Below are 12,644 nucleotides of genomic sequence, written 5' to 3' on the forward strand. Positions count from 1 at the left end.
TTACCACAGTAAACTTTTATATATGTGAATTTAATGCACTTTCCAGGTACAGGTTATAATAATATTAATTCCTGATAGCTGATTCTTTCCAACATAAAGTCCCATATCTTCATGTTTGTTCTTTGCAATTGTTTTTCAAACCTTAATATCCATCTAATTAACTTTAATATCCATCTAATTAGTGGCTGACCAATAAGTAATCTATACGTCTTAGCAGCAGGGTCAAGGTGCAGCACTTAAAAGGAGTCCCTTCCCCGGTTTATTGTTCAGTCACTAATTTAATATTGTACAATTATTTTGCATTAAACAAACATGAAGATATTAAACTTCCAAAATATACTGGACATTGAACAAGCAAGGCAGAACATATTTCAGGTCATCGTTTTATAATTATTCTACTAGGAATGCATGCTTTAGTCATCCTTTGGCTTAAATAAAGCTGCTGCAAAAAAACCTAAGAAGGAACGGCACTGAACTTCTGAAGAGATTCATTAGGGATTTACTTTATAACACAAACATCTAGAAATACCCTGCCTTACATGCCTTTCTCCGTTCTGAAAAAAACATTCTGCATTAACTAAATATGCTTTAGTATTGAATGAGTAATAACCATGGGTTAAATACAACCATTCTTCGCATAACATAATTCTTGCAGTCCTTATTCTTTTGTGGTTCATCACTTTGCTTTCCAGACATCACTTTTTTGTAACTTTTTTTTTTTTTTCTGCCACGATGCAATTATGCAATTTCCTGTGTTACAGTCCCTACCAGGGGCTGCATTCACAAAGCTGACTAAAGACCCAAAAAGGGCTTAAGTCAATTTTGCAGACTATGTTATGACCGAGTCTTAAGTCTGATTCACAAAGTGATTTTCTGGGAGTCTTAACATAGACAGAGTTTCTGTCCTCGCACGACGTATCTTCACGATCTCCCTAGCTGCTCACTGCCTGACGGAAAATTGTCAGTTTGGCTCCTTCACTGGGATTATAAGAAAGAAATATAATCATATCTGAAAATGTACTGTACATATATATATATATATATATTATATATATATATATATATATATATATATATATATATATATATATATAATAATATCAAACTTATATATAGTAAAATAGGATTTAATATTTTCTATTAATAACACATTGTTATAATTAAATTTTAAGATTATAAATAAAGTGATATGGTGTGTAGAAGTGCATTGATGTGCTGTTGTACTGTGTGTCCTTTAATTTATGGTACTGTTTCTTTTTAATGAATACAATGTTTTCGTGCTATGCTAGCTTGCAGCATCAAACAATTTGGTATTGTGGCAGGACAGAAGAAAAGCCCTGCACATAATTAAAGGGGCAGGGAAAATGTGGTGTATTGGGCTTTAAATGTATTATTTTGGGGTTTAAGAACAGGTGATTTAATGTATTGTTTTGTGTGTATTTAAAGTAATGGTTTGTGTGTTGTTTTGGAATGATTTGAATGTAATGTTTATTTAAAAACGAGTGTTTTTGTTTGTTATTTGGCAGCATGGATGGGGTTAAAGCCCCATCCACTAAACTCGTGTGGAATGTGACCATTTCCGAACTGATTAATTTATTGTTAATTCGGAGATGGTCACATGTATAAAAACCCACAGCTTTTGCTGGTCGTGGTGGGTGTACAGAGAGCAGGTACGTGAGAGCGAGAAAAACGAAACAGAAAGTAAAAAAATATATAACAATTGCTAGGCATGCTGGAAGCACCAGCACTGCACTTGTTTATTTGGTGTCAGTGTTCATGACTTTGTTTTGTTTGAACTTTTATTTTTGCTCTGTGACCAGTGTTTTTGTCAACCGTTTTTATTTATTTTTGTTTCAATAAAAACGGTGCACCAGCACTTTTCACCTGCAAGTACCTGTATGTCTCTGTGTCAGCGTCTGGGTCTGTTCTGGGGACGTCACTACTCGGCCGTTCTGTCACAGGTAGCTTTTCTTTTTAATTGTACAGTCTTGTACTGCAAACATTTTTGTATGTTTTATAGTTAACCATTTGTACTGTTCTGTTTCAAAGAAAATGCTCTAAAATTGACAATTTCATTTATTTAAAGTTTGAGTGATTGTAAAGATAGTAATGTACCTTTTTTTTTAACTGCAACAAAGGTGGAATTGCATTGCTTCTGTTGGTTGAGGGAGAAAGGTCTGTATTTAAAAGATTTATTAGCATTTTAATTGACTGTCTCCCAAAACGCTATCGACTTCAGTCTCGGCAAAAACCTCCAAAGGGCTATCCCTGTCTACAAAAACACGCGTGAGGCAATTTTCCACATAATCTTCAAATAAATCATGCAGTATTATCTGTCGAGCCATGTTGGTTAAAAATAGCTGGGGTCAATAGCAAATTAGGTCTTTAGCCTCCTCCAGGGTAGTCTAAAAGTTAACACCATACTTATGTCCAAAATTCCATTTAGACTCGTTTGTGAATAAGACCAAACTGGTGACTTATGATCAGTCTTAGACTTAAGTCAGCTTTGTGAATATGGCTCCTGACCCTTACACTCGCATTCCATGCTGCACTTAGGAAACTATGTAGGGTCAGGTGGAGTTCTATTACCTGTAACACAGCAAGTGAAGAGGGAACTTCCATCAAATATATAACAGGTATAACAGATATTTTAATAGAAAAGACAAATAGAAGTTAAAGCCAAATATGACACATTTTACTCAATCATCAATATATAAGAACATGCTACAGATAGTCAGTGAACCAGTGTGGTGTTTTCAGCCTCCCCTTCACTTCTGTTAAGCTGTTTATGAACATCACGCAAAGAGGACCTTCTAGAAAAGTATCATTGCAAAGAGTGATCATGCTTTTTGAAAAGGGAATTAGATGACTGCCACTTAAGAGAGAGAAAGGTGTTGCAAGTGAGAATATTAATGTGAATCATGCAGAATCATTTAATTGCATCTTACCATTTCAGTCAATGTGTGAAACATAACAAACACAAAATAAAATTAAAAAAAATGTACATCAGTTAGAATTATATTTAGACAAACATAAAAGTAAATTCATAATCAGAGTACATTAAGAAATCTATAAATATTTAAAAAACTGATGAACTAAGTCATAAACCATGGAGACACAGTGGCTCAATATAATATATATATATATATATATATACATATATATATATATATATATATATATATATATAAATATATATATATACATATATATATATATATATATATATATATATAGCATGATTGTTAGCATTATTAAGATTCTAATAAAAGATTCTAACCACTTTGTCCTCCTTACGCAGTGCAGCCCAGGAAGCAGAGCAAAAAAGAGAAAACAAAACGAGAAGAGGAGATAAAAAGGAAGGCAGGTATTAATGCACTCATCACAACATACAACAGGGCTTGTGCCAGCTTTCCAGCCAGCATTTCCACCAAGTGATTTTAAATAGATTCAAATAATCAACCACATGCAAGCATCAGTAATCTCTCCATACACTCACTAGGTTCGACACGTGAATGCATTTCCAATCCAAACCCTACCATTTCACATTGTAGTTTTAACAGGGGTAATAACCAAGGTTTTCCATTGTATAACCCCTTACCACACTAGTAACAACTTGCAAATCATCTTTCAGGAGATTCCAGAATTGTTTTTTCACTTAGACCCCTGTAAGCTTCATATAAAAGGTTAACTTTTTTTTTTATTTTGACACTGTATTTATGCAGTTTTCCCATGGTTATACTATGCATTTACCATAATGTACCACAGTTTGCCATGTTTTTTTAATATGCTTTATCGGATCTCTCTGGGCTTTACAATGTTATCTATGGTAAGCTTTTACTATGGTAAGGTTTTATAAAGGGTGCTACGACTCTAGCTGATCCTAATATCTGCTGTACGGTGATTACATCTACAGTACAGTGTTGCGGCAGGATAACAGAATTACTTAGATTCAAAGTGAAAATGAAGTCCAGAGAACTATCAACAGAAAAATGACAAGGGATTTTAGAGACACAGTAGCATATTAGAGGTAAGAAATAAGCCTTGGTTATTTGCCCTTAAAGAGTAAGTAGCGGGGTTCCGAAAAATATAGCGTTACACATCCCCACGTTTTGCTACAGCTGTTTAAATAACGTACCAGAAATTTTAATCGCTCTTCCTGCAACTATTTAGAGGACAGATCTCAAACCCCAGTGCACTAGAGCGGCCATTTTGAAAAAAACCTTGAAACAGACTTTAAAGTTATGAGTGTAGAAAGTTGTCAGAATGTTAACAATGAAAAGAGAAATTCCTGGTACGTTACTTAAACAGTTGTAGCAACACGTGGGGACGTGTAACGCTGTATTTTTCGGAACTCCGCTACTTACTTTTTAAGTTTCCTTAACATAGTCCTGAGTGTTTTCATGAATACACTGACTTCCAAAGCTTGTCCTGGTGCCCAATGCATAACTGTTCATCTCATCAACCCATTCTACTACATTACATTGAAAAGCAATTGCAGAAGCAGAGTTCACTCCACTTTATTGCTTTATTTAAGGATCTAAGCTTAAAATGTCACTAAAGAAGACTCCCCTTTACTGAAACACAAGAACGCAAGAGCCTTAACAGGGAACTGTTTAAATGGAATATTTATGACATTCACTGTGGTCGGGTGAATTACCATTTTTATTATGTCATGGACACTTAACAAGGTGAAAACTGTTCAACAGAAGTTCAATCTTACTGTAAAAATCAGTTCCCCACTGCCCCAAACCACAAATTATTATTATTATTATTATTATTATTATTATTATTATTATTATTATTATTATTATTATTATCATTATCATTAGTTTCTGTAAGTATGCAGCCTGCCACTAGAATTAACCCTAACCCTATCCCAAATCCTAACTGAATTTACTGAATAATTATCATGGTAATAACTTTGCCAGTAATACCAAGTACTAGAGATTATGGCTACCTGTTAATGTGTGTTTTTATATCATAAAGGATGAGAAAAACACATTTCAAATAAAATACATTAAAACGACAGCCATTGACAGTGAATTTCAACATTTTAAATGGATAATTTCAGACCTGCATTAAATCAGCTTGAGTTTTTAAAAGGACATGGCCATATGAATGTCATATGATAAAAAACAATAAAAAATAAATAAAACTATAGCAATGTATAGCACTGTCACAATAATAGCTGCTGGTTGGCTGCCCGGGAAGGGGTGCAATTAAGCACCAAAATGGAAATAGTTCTGTACTGGGATCTGGTAATGACAAACAGAGCGTGTTTTTTAAGCTTAGCTCTGGATACAGATGTGTGTTTGATACCAGGGATTTGCAATACAGATAAAACTAGTGATGCTTCTGTGCTAATACTGTGACGTGTACGTGGACCGGGGGTGCTATGCCAATTAGTTGCATAACACATAGGATCATGGATAACCTGTAACTGAGGAAAAAGGGGGAATTAAACGTTTGGGGGGGGCTGTTATAAATGTTGGGAGAGACCAGGGGGGTGTATGCTTTTGTAAGTATGGGTGGCGGTGGTTTGGGGATGAGAGCTGGTGGTCACCGTGAGAGGGAGGGGGCGCTCCTCTTGTGACCCCCTCTGCTTTTACAGTGTTCACGCAGATACCCTTTGGGCTCTGCAATAATAAACTGCCTGAGCATCATAGAATGTGAAGTCAGTCAGTCAGTCAGTCAGTCAGTCAGTCAGTCTTTCCTTTCTCTGCTGTCAATCACATCAGTGTGATCACTTCCGGGGGTCCTTGTAAGGGTTATCCATATACCCGTCCCATCACAATACTATTGCATGGATTTCTACCAATACTAATGTGACACAGTATGATGATTTCCTAAAAAATATTGTTTCTTTGTTTAAAAAAAAAAAAGCTTAAAATAAAATGGTTTTCCCATGCAGTGGATATAAATCAATGTGTTTTTCCCCATTTAGTTTGTTTTGCATAACCCTTGTTTATTAAATGTTTTACTAAATGTGATTAACACCCACAAAACATTGGCAGGAAATTAAATAGGTTGTCCATATAAACAGGCAGATCCTGTGGAAATTACCATTTTTACATTCTTCATTTTCTGATATGGGCATCAGTATTTTAGTGTATACGGTACTAAAACGCTGTACTAATAAGGTCATGGAGGTGTACTGCAGATATTGCACTGTATATACCAGGGGTGGCCAAACTTCCTGACCCTACGAGCCACATACCACAATTTCCATATAGTCGAGAGCCACAAGACACGTACTGTGAACATGAAATGTTTGCAAGCAAGACATTTTAAATACTAGCATTGTTGTGCAGTACAGTAGTTGTTAGGCTATCTCTTGATGGCAGCAAAACACACAAGAACAAGGGATAGAACATTGCCTACACAGTTTCTGTGTGAGGCTCTATTGTACTGTAGATCTACAGTGTATTAAACTAAGTGTAACACTATGGCGTTTTCCCATTAATTCTGTTAATACTTAGGCTTGCTACTATTCCATTTTCATTTTTTTTGCCAGATCGACGATTAATATCAACGTTTAGTTTTTGAATTAATTTTACCAGGTTTTTGTCGATCTTTATTTTTCAGTTCAATAAACCATAGAAAACACAGTATATAAAGTGTATTACACAGACTTTTATAGCATACATTTACAAGTAAAAATAATATGCACACAACAAACCATTAGATAGTAGAACAGAACTAATTTGCACTTATTATTCTGAGCTCCGCCCCTCTCCTGCTTCAGCACAGCTGGGCTTAGAGTCACTGGAAGGCAAGGTAGACAAGCCCGCTTCGTCCTGCCGCGGAGACTTCAGCCACAGATCAGGGTATTGTGCACAATATTCATTAAGTGTTTTCCTCATGCGCCCCATTTTCATATCAAACTAGTAACTGTCACCGCATATACCTATAATAGCAAAAGCTTACCAACACCTTAACCCGCTAATTTCAAAGTAGGCACTTTGAATGATAGGTGCTGTAGGTGGCAACTTAAAGTGCACAGTCGGTCTTATTCACTTAATCATTTAACAAATGAGAGCATTCTAGCGCTGCTTCAGCCAACGAGATCTGTCAGAACAGGATGAAATGACTGATGGTGAAAAAACTACACTAGCCTATTAAGGGACCACTGAGTTGACTGACAGCAACCCCTAACCATTCAGAGCGGAACGGAGAAAGGACAGACAGCAAGTATAAAAACTACACAGATTAGAGATGATTTCTAAATTATTATTTTTGGTAAGAAAAAATTCGACGTTTAACGAGTTTTACCGATCAAAATCGAAAAAGTAGCAAGCCTGTATGTATTACACACTAAATAAAATATATTCAGTTATTATGAAGCAAAATACAATAACTGACCTGATTTCACCAAAAACACCACATAAAATGACAACATTTTGTATTCTTTTTGACAAGCTCTTCCCTTGAAGATCTGAATGCCGGGTTTCAAAAAATAAAGATGTGTTTTTTGGTTTTTTTTCACTGTTTTCAGTGAAAGCAAACTCTTTCTCCCAGTCTGGTTTAAAGCCTCATACTTTCGTATATTACTCGTGGAGGGTTTGTTCAATGCCATTGTCCACAAAACAAATGAGCACTTCATTAAAAATTATGAAATTTACTTTCAGCTGCACATCCGGCTTCGAAATACACATGCGAGTGGTGTTGAAAGTCAACAAGTGACGAAATGTCCTTGCAGTGAACATGCAGCCTCAAAGAAACAGGAGAGAGAGAGAACGGTAGAGAAGAAAGAATAATAAACACAAATTAATACAGAGAACACAAATAATAAACGTGTTGTGTTTATTTTTACTTTCTGCCTTGTCTTTTTTTTATTATTCTTTCTTCAGGATAATGGTGGTGAATTAATGATGGTATTAAAATGAACAAATGTTAAATGCTTCAATGTTATTCTTTGTATAAAGTGAGTATAAATTAAAGGAATAAGTAAGGCTACCCCCAATGCTGAATTTGGATGTGGGCAGTTTAGTAGGTGCAAGTACAAAAAAAAGAAATTCCCCACATTCTAATCTTATTATTACACTCCAAGGGGACTATCAGAATAACAGTATTTGCATATTAAAAAAAAGAACACTCTTCCTTTTTGTTTGTTTGTTGTTTGTTTTTGTATAATAGTCAGATATGTCGATTGTTAATCATTTGTGTTTTTATGTTTTAAAAACAATTACCAAAAAAAAACATTTTTAATGAAGAAAAAAAAAAATACCAAAGCAACAAACTGTATCAGACTGTACATTGTACAATGAACTGTATCAGACTGTATCGGGTATACAAATAAACTGGAAGTTGAGCAGGAACAGACTCAGATGATGAGATGATTTGTTTCAGGTATGGGGGCTGTCATTTTGCTGGCTCTAGATTTGTTATTATTTTGAGTTAAATGCACCTCCCAGGACTTCGAGCCCCACAGCTTGGCAGCGCTCACTGCTGGGAGCAGCGGACATGGAGCAGCTTGGTGAGCAGCGGGGGCTGGCTTAACCAACGCAGGAGAGCTCAAGATCCAGTTTTGCTCTCCTGGAGGGAGGTCGCTTTGCTGTCAACAAAAAAGATGACCTCTACACCACTATGACCTCTAAACTGGATACTCTCTGCAATCCGATAATAAGTCTACAGGCACTTCAGTGCAGAGGGCTAACATTGCATTACTGCTGTATGTTGGATATTTCAGATATTTTGATATTCGTTACAATGGTGCTAGAAGTAAGGCACTCAGGGATACCTTTGCAGTTCTGTGAGAGACTGGATTGCCTTATCTGCCCCTAAGAGGAAGTCTACATTTCTGTTGGATGTCCTTCGATACCCCACAGATATCAGGACTGCTCAAGACACACGTGTTCAGACAGCATCTGTAAACCTCACGACTCTCGACTATTCTGATTATATGGCACCCAAATTGTATAAGCAAATAGTTTTCATATAAGTTAACTGCTCTTAGTCGAACACGCTCTTACATGTCATTATGTACTGTATTCTCTATACATAATATTCTCTATTTGTTTACAACTGCTCTTACCTGTATTATTATTTATTATTATTTTATTATTATGTGTTTATTTAGCAGACGCCTTTGTGTGAACTATGCATCAGCTGCAGAGTCACTTACAATTACGTCTCACCCGAAAGACGGAGCACAAGGAGGTTAAGTGACTTGCTCAGGGTCATACAGTGAGTCAGTGGCTGAGGTGGGATTTGAACCGGGGACCTCCTGGTTACAAGCCCTTTCCTTTAACCACTCATTTATTTCTTAGCAGACGCCCTTATCAAGGGCGACTTACAATTGTTACAAGATATCACATTATTTTTTACATACAATTACATTATTTTTACATACAATTACATTATTTTTACATACAATTACCCATTTATACAGTTTTTTTTTTTTTTTTTACTGGAGCAATCTAGGTAAAGTACCTTGCTCAAGGGTACAGCAGCAGTGTCCCCCACCTGGGATTGAACCCACGACCTTCCGGTCAAGAGTCCAGAGCCCTAACCACTACTCCACTGAAATGTGATACTTTACACTGTGATATTTTGTAATGTGATACTTTGTTCTGTGATATTTTGTAACAATTGTAAGTCACCCTTGATAAGGGTGTCTGTTAAGACATTAATAAAAAAAAATAATATATAATAATAATAATAATAATAATAATAATAATAATAATAATAATAATAATAATAATAATAATAATTTAAAAGGGATACCATCTACATTTCCCTCTATAATGTATAACATGCTATCATTATCTAGTGGTGTTTATGCCTAGATCATTAGTTGTTGTGCTTACTAGCCATTTGCTGCTCCAGCAAAATTGATAAAATAAAACAAAAATCTAAAAGAGATTTTTTTTTCAAATTAATAACTCACACTTGCCACAATCAAAGAGGGGGCAGAAGTTGCAGTTTCAGCTCTAAAACCACCTAACTTTTAAAAGCAGACCCAGTGCTTGAAAGACAACTGTTTTGACCCTGGTCAATAGTAAAGCAAGAAGAAAAACAACAGAAAATGATGAGAACACACAATGTGCTGTATTCACAAAGCGTTTACGAACGGCTTATTTCATTGTTTTGTTTTTTCAAAGTCTGTTTTATGAAGAAGTTTGATATACACAAAACTCTTCTGGATTGTTGTAAATTAAGACAGTAACAATCTAAAACAGTTTCCTGAATAAAACTGTATTTTATTCATAAAATACAGTGGAATTATAGAATACTTTGGGGTGTAATAGAACCAATGCAGATCACGGCACATTCAAACTATGGTATGTATCACTGCACTTTGTCGACATGCCACGTTCCATAGTACCGCGATTTTAAACTTTTTAATTTAAACACTATCCATAACACTATGTGTGTGTGTGTGTGTGTTTTTCTTTTTTTTAATGAGGTAAAGTATTCTCTGACATTCCAGATTCTCTGAAGTGATTTACCCTTTTCAGTAATGGCTACTTCAAGGCTTTGTTGCCTGCTGACTTCCCCTACATAGGCTGGTTACAGATAAATACTAATTAAAGCAACAGGTAGTTCAATAGCAGTGGTCACTGAGGGGAAATCATTAAATATTCATCTCTATGTGGGGGGTCACTTTTGAGGTTGTATCCTGCATACTTGCACTTAAAATGACTACAGTAATTGTGATCATCATCTAACTAATTAAAGTCACCCGTCTTCCAATAAATTATTATTATTATTATTATTATTATTATTATTATTATTATTATTATTATTGTTATTATTTCATGATGAACGATAATTTTCCTATCAACATCAGTGTTTTATAGAGTTATTATACACAGTAAGAGTCATGTATAAAAATATAAGATGGTGAATAATAAGATTGCCCGTGTATAATAAGATTGATGATGAAACTTCTATCCTTAATTTCTTAAAACAAACTCTTCCTCTCATACATGAACAAAACACAGTCAAAACCAAAAACAAACAACCGCTGAGCTGCAGATCCCACTCTTAGTAATAATACAAACAACCACTGAGCTGCAGATCCCACTCTTAGTAATAATACAAACAACCACTGAGCTGCAGATCCCACTCTTAGTAATAATACAAACAACCACTGAGCTGCAGATCCCACTCTTAGTAATAATACAATGTAGTTTTCCCGTACGCACCCCACCCCCAAAAATGTTAATAAAATGTAAAAAATACTTAAGTAAAATTAATTGTTAAAAATAAACTTGTTTTAATTTTTTAACTCTGTTTTTATGTTACTCTTAACACTTCTTCAATTGTTAAAATTATGTCATCATGTATTATAACAAATAATTTACACCAAAACTGTACATATACCTCAGCTTTCTGGTGACACCTCCTTAAATTTATTTTTCCTGATAGTATTATTATTATTATTATTATTATTATTATTATTTGTAGTCATGGTAACCATAGTCATAGTATTTACAATGTGGTAGGGTTTGCGGTGTCTCACATTATGCAGCGGACATTTTAAATATTGCAGTCAGAATTTCCCGTAATTTGGAACAGACACCGACAGACCCATTGGTTTGCTTGCACAGGGTTACATAACTTTCCCACTTACACTCATCATATCCAATAGATGCTAGTTTAAGAGCAGTGCGCTTAGTTGGTTAGGTATGTTCCCTGTCACAGTAACAAATAATCCTGAAAGTAAAGAGAACTCATTGCTGGACTAATAACTGTTAGTTATATCATTTATATGACCTAAAAATGATTCAATTAGGTCACTGAGTGGGGAAGACATATGCTCAGGAATGTATGTGCCTATAAGCTCAATAATAAGGGACCTCATATGATGTGCAGTACTGACACCAGCATTGTACAGCATGTACTTAACATTTGACTGCAGAGCTATGTTTTAGTTGACTGGTAAGATGACTGTCTCTAAGCTAGTAGGTTCATCGTTTGATTACTCCTAAAAATGAGTTGTCAAAGCAATCCAGGGCGTTATAATTGCAGAAAGTTAGGGAGAGAATTGACGTGTAAATATAATAACCCCAAACTAGTTTCTGATTCAGCGAGGATGTGGCAGCTGTATCTATCAACAATATATTTTGCAGAATTAAAATGTTTTAAAAATGACATTCATTTTAAGGTTGGGATGAGCCAATCACACAAACAGGGGAGCTTATGCAGCATATCTGGTAAATAGCTGAATATTGGGTAGTTTTATTGGTCAATTAATGTAAAACAATGCATTCGCTTTAACAGGAGGTCATAAGACATGACTCATCAGACCCCATCAGTTGTTCCACATAATACTTATGAAGCATTAGAGTGCCAGTAAGGGCATTGTACCCAATGTGATAATGGATCACAAATATAGCCCAATGTTCTGTGTTGATCACTGTTTTTCTAGATCCACTATGTGTAGATACCCCTCAAGATATTCCAGCCTACTCCCACTATATCCTCATTTTTTCAGCAGCTATGCATATCCCCTGCTACTGACGGTCACATCCAGCCTGCCTGAATCTTCCAGACCTGACATTAATTGCCTCGTTTATGTCACACACTTTTTTCCAGCCGTAGCAAAGCACTTAAAGAGCCTACTGTAGTAAATCTCGTACTGTCAAATTGCATCAGTTCTGGTCGGATTTGTTTTGTGCTATGTAAATGAAGTA

The 12,644-nt window shown here is 35.4% G+C and overlaps 1 protein-coding gene across 39 annotated transcripts in view; it reads right to left on the reverse strand.

Moving 5' to 3' along the window:
- The window catches only part of LOC117411104 (regulating synaptic membrane exocytosis protein 1-like), a 130,783-nt gene that overhangs the window by 83,522 nt on the left and 34,617 nt on the right, over nucleotides 1–12,644 (reverse strand). The gene's annotated exons all lie outside the window — the stretch shown is intronic.

Source organism: Acipenser ruthenus, chromosome 6 (assembly GCF_902713425.1).
Source record: "Acipenser ruthenus chromosome 6, fAciRut3.2 maternal haplotype, whole genome shotgun sequence".
In the NCBI taxonomy this organism is placed as follows: Eukaryota; Metazoa; Chordata; class Actinopteri; order Acipenseriformes; family Acipenseridae; genus Acipenser; species Acipenser ruthenus.